General features: G+C 30.4%; 1 protein-coding gene across 1 annotated transcript in view; it reads left to right on the forward strand.

Annotated features, from left to right (window-relative positions):
- The window catches only part of LOC108757005 (zinc finger protein Xfin-like), a 71,363-nt gene that overhangs the window by 36,824 nt on the left and 23,332 nt on the right, over positions 1–11,207 (forward strand). The window lies entirely within an intron of this gene.

An 11,207-nucleotide genomic window follows, 5' to 3' on the forward strand; every position in this document is an offset into this window, starting at 1 on the left:
ATACGAACTATATATAATTGAATCTTTAATAAATACTTAAAATTTGAATTTTTGTTTAACAATATTTTATTATTTAATTATATTGATTATACAAAAGATTTATGATTTGCGAATAAATTATATTTTCTGATTTTTCCTTAGATTTTTATTTTTGTTATATAAGTAAGCTTTACTTTTATAAGTATTTAATATTTTCTACTAAAAGTATTGTAATTTTGAATTAATTTCGAAGAACAAATTTTTTAAGAAAGATTTCGAATACGGAATATTTTGTACAAAAAAGAATTTTTCTTTATATTTTACAAGTATATGTACAAATTTACATTTATGTAATTTTATAACAATCGTGATATGTTAAATATACATTAAATTATATTTTCTTTTACTTGTTAAAATAAATGTTTCAGAAGTCAATGAATTATTATATTAAACGATTATATATATCAAAGATGAAGCATTATATTACAAAAAGAGTCCAAGTTTTCCAAAATTAGGAAAACTAAGTTTCAACGGACGCTTAAATAAAAGAAGATAATTTTTTTATTTAATCGTATGTTAAAACTTTATATATATATCATTGTATTAAAACTATATATATATAATATATGTATACATGTAAAAAAAAATGTGTGTGTGTGTATAATATACGTCCATATAATATTAAGTAATTTTCTTGGAGAAAATATTTTAAAAATAAGGATTAAACTGTAACACATGAGAATGGACCAAATTCATCGACATATTAAACAATTTATCATATATTTTACAGATATATATTTTACAGATTGAGATTTTTAGAATATTTATAGGTTTATCGTGACGAATAAAATTTGCTCGAGCAGTTTAACAAAGTTCTAACCACGATTATAGTAAAGGATTGTAAGTCTGATATGGGATATCCGTGTCTGAAATATGGTATTCTTATGCGTGTAATCGGTTGATTAACATATTTATTGTTTTTATGTGAATTCATAAAATTGAAATTTCTCAAGAAGATGAACTGTCAAAAGTGCAAAATTTATTGAAGAAAACTTGTAAGTTGATGGATAATTATTTGCTGATTTATCATCATCAGAATTGTATTCAGAAATGTAAAGATGAAGCGTTACAAACATCATAATATGGAATGCAGGATATAAAGCTGATGCAAGATGACTTTATCTACTCTTGCAAATTGACTCACATTATGACATTTGTAATGTGAATTTTACGCAGCGATCTATATCTCACAAGGCGTGAAAAGAATCTTCATAGATTCTTATTACCATCTGTTTTGAAAGTGTATTTTATTTAGAATGTTTTGCGATTCTTTAGTTTAATTTTGTTTTTTTTAATTGTTGATACAGAAGTAAATGTACAAAAATGCAGATGTTGCACTTTTGATACATGTTGATTATTTAATTACAATATCTGGATTTTAAAGAAAAGCTAATTAAAGTAATGTGTTACATATTGTGATTATTTTGAAAATGTTTTAATAATGATTTTTGTTTATTTAATATCAAGATTGTTGTGCCTATTTTAATTTTTATAATAATATATTTTTAATTTTTGCAATGCATGATAAAATTAACAATACATATTCCGTTTTAATTATATCAAAAAAATTTAATTTTTTAATATAAATTAAATGTAATAAATAATCTAAATAAATGTTATATATATATTATACATCGTATTATAGCTTATTATATATTAATGTATAATTCAACGTTTTGCGTTTTTTAAAGTGTAAGTTAATTTGTCAGTTACTATTTATTCTTATAAATAGATTAAAACAAGTATTAGAATAATAATAACGAATATTTATACTAAGAAAGTATTTCTATAAGCAGTAGAAAAAAATGATTTTTATAGAATTCAGCTTTGCTTCTTTATTGAAACTTTTAACTTTATATAACTCTGAAGTTGCACCATGCATGCTCGCGTGCAACCAGCACGTCCATATCCTCATTGTACTAACGAATAAAAATCGACTGACTGATTTTTATAATTTTTTTAGGTCCAATCAGCTAGATCCACTCTCGTCAACTTTTCTGATAGTAAAACTGGAAGACGATTATTTTCGCATCCCAAAGTCATTGAGCGTGTTTATGATGAAAGAACCTCCGCCTACCGAAGAAAATAATTTTAAATCTGAGTCGAAAGAAGATGAAGTAAAAACAGAGAAGGATAATCCTGAAGAGAAGGATCAAGAACGCGTTGAGACTAGAAAGAAAAATAAAATAGCCGTCGAGGATTTGGATGATTTGGACGATTTGGATGACACTCCTTTGGACTTTAGGAAACGGCGTAAAGATGAACTCTCGAAAACGCGATCCGGCAAACACACGACTAGTCCAAAGAAAAAGTCGCATATTTGCCAGATTTGTTATATTACATTCGACCGCAAGAGCAAGCTCACCAGTCATATGTTTAAGCATAGCAATTCCCGTCCGCACAAATGCACGATCTGCTCCAAGGGCTTCAAGACCAGTGCGTATCTTTCTAGGCATATGGAAATCCACGACGAGCCCGCGCAGCTTCACGCGTGTACTCTGTGCGAATTTAAGGCGCGTACGAAACCGTATTTGAAGATACATTACATTCGCAAGCACACCGAGGATTACAACTACAGCTGCGAACAATGCGGCAAGATGTTCAAGGTACAATCCGACTATACAACGCATATGAAGGATCACGATACAGAATCCTGCGTTTGTGACATATGCGGCACGTCTTATCCTAGCAAGAGTTCCTTATACTTCCACAAACATTACAAGCACAAGACGAAGATTAAGGAGTTTGAGTGCCAAGTTTGCAGGAAGCGCTTCAAGACCCAGAAAAATCTTGACAGTCACGCTGAGCTGCATAAAATGAAGTATGTCTGCGAGCAGTGTGGTATGGAGTTCAAGTTTAAATATGGTCTCACAAAGCACCTCAGGACGCACTCGGGAGAAAAGTCGTATCTCTGTGCAATATGCGGCAAAACCTTTGGCTGTCTCAGTTCACAAAAGATTCATCTGTTGACTCACGTTGGCGAGCGGCCTTACGTTTGCGACATTTGCGGTCAGAGCTTCACTCAGCGATCGCCAATGATGTTGCACCGTAAAAAGCATCCCGGCGTACATCCACCGCCTCCACCTATTAAAATTACGAATCTCCTGCACGGCGTGCAAGACAAAATTGTTGTAAATAAAAGTGCCAAGTGATTGGTTGGAAGTGTGTATAAATAACAGATGAATTTGTGATATAAAGAGAATGACTTTATGATTCTCTAAAATACATACGAGTATATAATCTCTAAAAGCGCGTGATGTGCAAATAGATGATTTTTAAATATTATTTCAGTGACGATACATTTGTAATGTAACGCAGTTTGGACAATCTCGTCTACATCAAAGACAATATATTATTGTCTTGTGACATAAATTTTTTAATCGAAGGATCCTTTTTTTGATAACACATGCTGCTATATTGGTATGTTGACTTTGTATTTAAATTTGTTGAAAAATTTACTTGAATATAAGTTATAAATGAATACTATATCAGATTGATTATATTTACGATTAAATTCTAATATTCTGCATTCAAGTGTTTATTTACTTTCTAATTAAATTTAGAATATTCGAAGATTGTAATCATCTTACGGAATTGCAAAATTATTCTGTTATTTTTTAATTTTTTTTTTAAACTTTTATATATTCATATTATGATTATAAATCTGTTGGCAATATAAATACACAATACGGTATAGGAAAAGTGATGCCTATATTAATCTAATATTAGATATAATTTTTTTCTTATATTATACTGTATCTTGAACTCGTTCATCGTATAATTACATTTCATTTTTATATCGAAGTCTTCCAATTTTGTTTATGAATTAAGTTTAACGAAAAATATGTCACCATCTTTGCAATATCAAATTCAATATCGTTTGAAATATGATAACAATTACTATAATTTTTATGTTCTCTATGTTTTTTTTATATTTTGACTAACAAGTAAGATTGTGATATATTTTCGTTAACGATAAATTCTATTTTTTATAGAATAATAATTTTGCTTTTTATATTCACTGCAGCATGAAGGCATACACTATATCTTTTGACATCATTTAATAAATTCATCCGTGTGTGTAATTAAATTGGTAATGAGAATGTTATCTTCTATTCAGTTTTTTTTAATAGAAAGTTATTTTGAAAAAGTTATCGAAAATATGATTTTATGATAATAATCCTCGCCATGCTCGCTTTTGATAGTGAACTTTTATCGTATGGGATGATGCAATGTACAGTATAAAATTGATGTAAAATACTAAATAAATACATATGTTTTTAGTAAATGAATATATTCACACTTTCTACGATTGAAATATATATTGATGAATCTTTAAAAAAAAAAAACTTAAATCTAATGAAACAACATAAAAAAATGTAATATACAGAATGTTCGACAATTAATGATTAAATTCTTACATAGAGGCAAAATGAATTAAACTGAATCGTCCTCTACTATTTTGCAATTTTCGCTTTGGGCGGACACAAAACACATTTGGCAATCTTTAAAAATTAATATCTTATCAACTATTGTGAAAATTACAAAATAGTAAAGGACCTTTTCTATTTAGTATGATCGATTCTGTCGATATGCGAGAGAGTAATCATTAATTATCATTCAACCTGCATTATGATTATTAAGTAGTATTTTCAGTAATAGAAAACAACTTTTTTGTTGCTGTGATGGATGTTTTTAAAAATATTTAAAGATATTTAAAAACAATTATTTAAATATCTTTACTTATTAGCTAATTGTACTAATGTGAAAGAATCTTTTTTGAAAAATGAGTGCAGATAGGGATATCATATAATAAAGTTAATATGTTAATGCTTTGTCAACGAATATGAATTTTATTCATAATATTAAATTAATTCAAAATTTAAGGAGAATACATTACTTTTAAATATCACATATTCAGATATAATTAACACAAAATTGATAAACATACATTTTTAAGTAAAACAGTATGAAATAATGACAAATGTACGTATTTTTCATTTTATTCTTATAAGAATTACTTAAATATAATGCAATAAAAGTTGTAAAGATGCTCTTAATATGATGAAAACTTTTTTTATAACAATTTACAATTTTATATTGCATTGTATCATAATGTTATATTCCTTGCTATATGTTAAATAAATATATGATGTTTAATGTATTGTGCAAAGGGGATGTTTTTACAGTCACTAGACAATTTCTGTGTATACAAATATTTGTTTTGCGCTTGTTTGCCACTGACTTATTTTTCTTGCTTTTAGGTTTATATCATGTGATTTTTTCGAACAAAATTTTCTTAAGATTTAAAGTAACCATCAATTTTCTTTTGTGCCGATATAAAATCCTTATGAATTTATTAAAAATGAAGATAAAAGTGAGATCATAGAATCGTCATGTCTTTCGTCATTAATAAAAGTGGAAGCTGCTGACGAATTTGTGGAGAAGAAAATTAAAAAGACAAATTGAATCTAACATTGAAAATATATAAAAAAAATTTAAATTGGAAAAAATTTAAAGAAATTGCAAATAATATTTGCAGAAACTGAAGAAACGATATTTACGGAAGATTCTACAAGATCAATTATTTGTTACATTAAAAGACATGCAATGAATGCATTTAAAGAGAGTGCATTCACGAGTACAAATTTCACTATGTCATATGCAACAAGATTACAACTTTTAAAGCAAGAGGATCTCGACAGCCATATGTGGCCAGCACGATAAGATTTACAATTATCAAAAGTGCAGTGTTCAACTTGGAGAGATATTTAGTCACTTAATCACAAGTCATCGCTGTATATTTATAATTTACTCGTACAAGTTATCAAGAGGGAGATGTAACTGTGCGTGAGAAGTATCAGATGCACACGGATATTATCTATGTCTCTTGGAAAGAAAGCATTATTTTACTTGTAATGCTGTATTTAGTTTTGTATACATATACATAATTAATAAAGCTACTTGTCTAAATATTATAAGAAAAAATGTGAATTGATGAGGGATAATTAAAAAAATAGAGCTTAAATTAATTATAAACCTATTTACTTAAAACAGTTATATTTATTAAGTGATTTATACATATTAAGTTATCTGAAATTTATGTTATATTATTTTCTATCAACTTCTAATTTATATATAAGTGTAAATTTGAATTGTTACACAGTTTCAATAAATTAATTTTATATCCTTTTCATATCCTGACATATTTTATAACGTATTATTAAATATAAAAAAAAAATATGAATGAATTCGTGGCTTGCGAATTATATAATAGTTCCACATTATATAATAGTTCCACGATTCAATCGTATCCAAAACTTTTGTAGAAACATCTTTTAGATCTGGAGTAAGTAGTGATTGAGGTGTTCAAATTCTAACAACATTACTGAAACTAACCGCTGTATTTTATATGTTTTAGAGAACAAAACTGCAGCGAGAAGATCTTGCAGATGGACGCTTCTGATTGCTTTATTGCCGCAAAGGAGTCAATACCGATGAAAGAACTATGGCAGCACGTTGATGCTAATGATAAATTGCATTATTCGTTAGTACCGATGTTAAAAGATGTCCATAAAACTGAAGAAACCGCAAAGGTACTTAGTGTATTATCGTTGGCTCCTGTCAAAGTCCAGGAAATCAAGGATCAACAGAGCAATCAGAAAATCAGCGAATGTAGCATCAGTAGTTGCATGGATTCCTTGATGCGTTTGCACAACGTAGTCATCGATAGTTATTCTTGTAATAAGTGCAATATGAAATTTCCCATGCAGTCTATGTTAAGTCGCCACAAAATAACACACAATATGCATTCATGGCTTCGAGAAGGACGTCTGAAAGAAAAGTATATGCTATATTTAAAGACGAACGTTCGAAGACCATCCAAACAATTAAAGTTGCGTTTACAGGAAGCAAAATACGGGAGCAAATACGTATTTTACGTTTGTACCTTTTGTGATTTTGATTGTAATAGGTTAGCAACTTTAGATGCGCATGTAAAGAAGAAACATAAGAAAGAAGTGGCTAAAACAAATCCTAAGAAGTTCAATTGTACAATTTGCAGTTATGAATGTTTGAGTGAAACGAATCTGAACATGCACATGCGCAAGCACAGGAACAAGAATACAATGAGTTTTGTTTGCAACGTGTGTGATTTTGAATGTAAAAGAAGTACTACTCTAGCATCTCACTTGGCACAAAATCATAAGAGAGTTAAAAAAAATTTAGAGGCAAGTTGTACAGAAAAAAAACGTAGAATAACGAAATGTACCTACACGTCTCTCAAGAAGACTAGTCAAACAGCTTGCTCGTACAGCCGTGGAACAGCTAAAACTACTGCGTTAATCTCCGAGAATCCTAACTTAATAATTAAAACAGAAGTTAGTGTTGAAGATAATAGTGAAACATCGACGATTGCCATTGATGTTCCAAAAACATCTAATCAGAAGAAACCATCCGTTGCAGAACATTGCGATCTTTGCGATTTTACGTGCGCAAAAAAGAGCACGCTATACTCTCATAAACGCCGGCACAAGGTGGAGGACGTTAATAAGGTGTACACATGCAATGAGTGTGGATTCAAAACTGCCAAGAAGTCGTCGCTATATTCTCATATCAAGCGGAAACACAAACAGCCACAGTCCTGTGACGGCAACGCGCAGCCAGAATTATTTTATTGCAATCAGTGCGAATACAAGAACAAGAACAAGTATGAATTGAAGATACACGTTGCACGCAAGCACACAGATGACTTCAAGTTTTCCTGCGAAACCTGCGGTAAGAAGTTCAAGGTCAAAGGCGATCTGACGAACCATATACGTTTCAGCCACCGGGAGCAACCGGTGATCTGCGATGTTTGCGGCAAGACTTGTCTCAATAGCAACTCTTTATACGTGCACCAGAAGTTTGCACACTACAAGGCCAAGTACGAGTGTCAGATATGTAAGAGACGAATGGTCAGCCAGGAGAATCTCAATGAGCACATGCTCAGGCAGCACGAACGCAGAGAGAACGTGGTATGCGAAGAGTGCGGCAAGACATTCTCGCGGAACAGCAGATTGAAGGTGCATATGAGGATTCACACCGGGGACAAACCATACAGTTGTACCATCTGTAGTAAATCCTTCGCCCGTAGGACAGCTCTCAAGCAACATCTGCTTATCCACACCGGCATCAGACCATATGTATGCGATATTTGCGGCAAAGCCTTCACTCAGAAGCCGGGTCTAATCAGTCACAGGAAGTCGCATCCAGGTTCTCACCCACCTCTGCCGCGCGTCCTTATCGACCATATTTTGAACGATGTTATGAACGGTTGACATGGTGATTGATTGATGTAAAATTTGTACGTAAGATTCCAATGAGTGTACTTTTTATACAACTGGTTGTACTTTCATAGGACGACAACTGTATTCCAAAATTCACTGCCAGTGTTGACATCTTATAGTGCGCGTAATGTAAGCTATAGATTTTTAGCATACTAGTAGTGAATTTTGGAACATATGTAGCTGGTGTATAAAAGAAAAATATCCTTGTGTTAATATTCATATACTATGCGAATGAGATACTTTCATTATACGAGTTTTTTATTGAGTGATATCTAGAGGTAATGGTACATATAATAATTATCGCTTAAGACAATTCAATATATTATTTACAAAGAATTTTAATTGTCATATGTATATTTAAATGAATCTTACACGTATTTTTTATACTAGAATAAAATATCAATTGTATGCGTTAAGTCAATTTTTTTAAAATTAAATATCTTCCTAAAAACTTATTAATTTATTTTGTTATGCATTATATTATTGTCATTTAACTTGTTTATTTCGTTAATTAAAGAAGAATTAAGATTTGAAATTGTTTAAAATGAAATTATATTTTATGATATATTATTTTAAAATTATTTATAAAAAAATTGATTATTGAATTTTATTATTTATTCCTGGTAATTTATTTGTTATCTTTTCTGGAAATTTATGTTCTAAATGTATGTATGCGTAAATTACAATTATTCGCGCTTGTAAGTACGATGAATTTATTGCGGAAAAGGTATTTAAATTACATTTTAATAATTAATTGAATTGAATGGTATATTTTTTTATGTATAGTACAATATATATTTTAGATTTAATATTACCTTTATATATATATATATATATACAGGGTGTTTGGAAAATAATGATAAATCTTTCGCATAGGGGTAGAAAGGACTAAACTGAGAAGGAAAGTCCTGTACCGTTTTGTAAGTTTAGTCTTCAATAATTTTTTACTCAAATACTATCAATTTGTAGAGTTCTATGAGAAGAATGTAAATAATTTTTGTCTCTTGCAGTTTTTCTGTAAAGTTAATAATATTTAAATAAAAAATTATTAAAAACCAATTTTCGGTAATTTTTAGCAATTACTATCTTGTTAACTATTGCAAAAATTTCAAAATGGTAGAGGATTCTTATTCTCAGTTTAGTCCATTCTGTTTCTATGTGAAAGATTTATCATTATTTTCCAAATAATCCTGTATGTATATATATGATTAGCTGTAATCGAATGTAATTGATGTTTAGCGTTACAGAATGTATAAATTAATACAAATTTTTACTTACCACTAGAAATAAGTGTGACTTGCTTGTTGATTGTAATTTTTGAGAGATAGAAGAAATAATTGGAAAATGGATATATAAATAATTAAAAAAATCACGAACTTATGTCTTGTCTGAAATGTGCACCTCATCTATTTATATAAAAAGATCCTTTATTCTCAATTTCAAATATTAAATTTAATTAGAAGGATAAAAGAAACAAAATTACGAAATAAAAATTCTAATTTCTATTTCTATTTTCATTCGATAATAAAATTTCTAACTAACATATTGTATTATTTTCAGGGTCATAAATGGAAATGGACATTTTCTATATGGCAAAGAATCTATTCCAATGCAGCTGTGGAAAGTAGTTGATTTAGAAGGATGTCTCTGTTATGCCTTTCTTCCAGTAAATCATATATCAAAGAAAACAGAAGAGAATCAACATAATCAGAAACAGATTGTCGAAATATTGAAAATCGATAATATGGTAAACTTTGAAATTACAGATGATAACAGTGTTTATTATACAGACGTATCGAACGATGTCTATACAGTAAATGAAAACAAGAAAGTCTTGTCGGTAGACGAGTTAGGTACGGATGAAAATCAACTTGACAATAAGAAGGAGACCAAGGTCTATACTTGTGATAAATGCAATATTTCCTTTCCCATGATGAAAATGTTAAAGTTTCATTGGGATCTAATGCACAAACAGGATAAAGATAATGTTACGTTCACCTGCAGTTTCTGTACCTTTGAAAGTACCAACAGATCGACCTTTTATTCGCATATTAACAGGAAACATTCCACGAACCGTGTAATTAAACGAAGAAAAAAGCCGCAAGAATACTTGTGTAACTTTTGTGGATTTGAATCTCCAAATCGACGACGGTTAAAAGAGCACCTCGATCGCAAACACGGATCCGAGTATAAATATGACTGTGAACATTGCGGCAAGAAATTCAAAGTGAAGAGCGATATGAGATTGCATGTACGTTTCAAGCACATGGAGGACCCAGTAGTATGCGATGTCTGCAATAAGACCTGCTCCAACACTAATTCATTGTATGTGCATAAAAAATGGGCGCATTTCAAGCCGAAATATAAATGTGAAATCTGCAATAGGCGTTTGGTCACGCAGGAGAATTTGAATCAACATATCTTTCTACAGCACGAGTCCAGAAAGAGTTTTATGTGCGAAGAATGCGGCAAATCTTTCAATGACAATCACCGACTGAAACAGCATATGATGACTCACACCGGTGATCGACCGTATGACTGTCACATCTGTGGCAAAGCTTTTGCGCGTAGAACTGCTTACAGACAGCATCTGTTACTTCATACGGGAAAACGACCGTACATTTGTGATATTTGTGGGAAAGCCTTCGCTCAAAAACCTGGATTAATATGTCATCGAAAATGTCATCCTGGAGAGCACCCTCCTTTACCAGTGGTGCACATCGATCATATTCTTAACGATTTTATGAAGAAGTGAAAAAGTATTCCAAACGTGAAATAATTTCACCAAGACATTTAAAAAAAATAGTGTAGAACTTCCTATATATATATATATATACATAC

The sequence above is a fragment of the Trachymyrmex septentrionalis genome, unplaced genomic scaffold, assembly GCF_001594115.1.
Source record: "Trachymyrmex septentrionalis isolate Tsep2-gDNA-1 unplaced genomic scaffold, Tsep1.0 scaffold131, whole genome shotgun sequence".
NCBI classification, from domain to species: Eukaryota; Metazoa; Arthropoda; class Insecta; order Hymenoptera; family Formicidae; genus Trachymyrmex; species Trachymyrmex septentrionalis.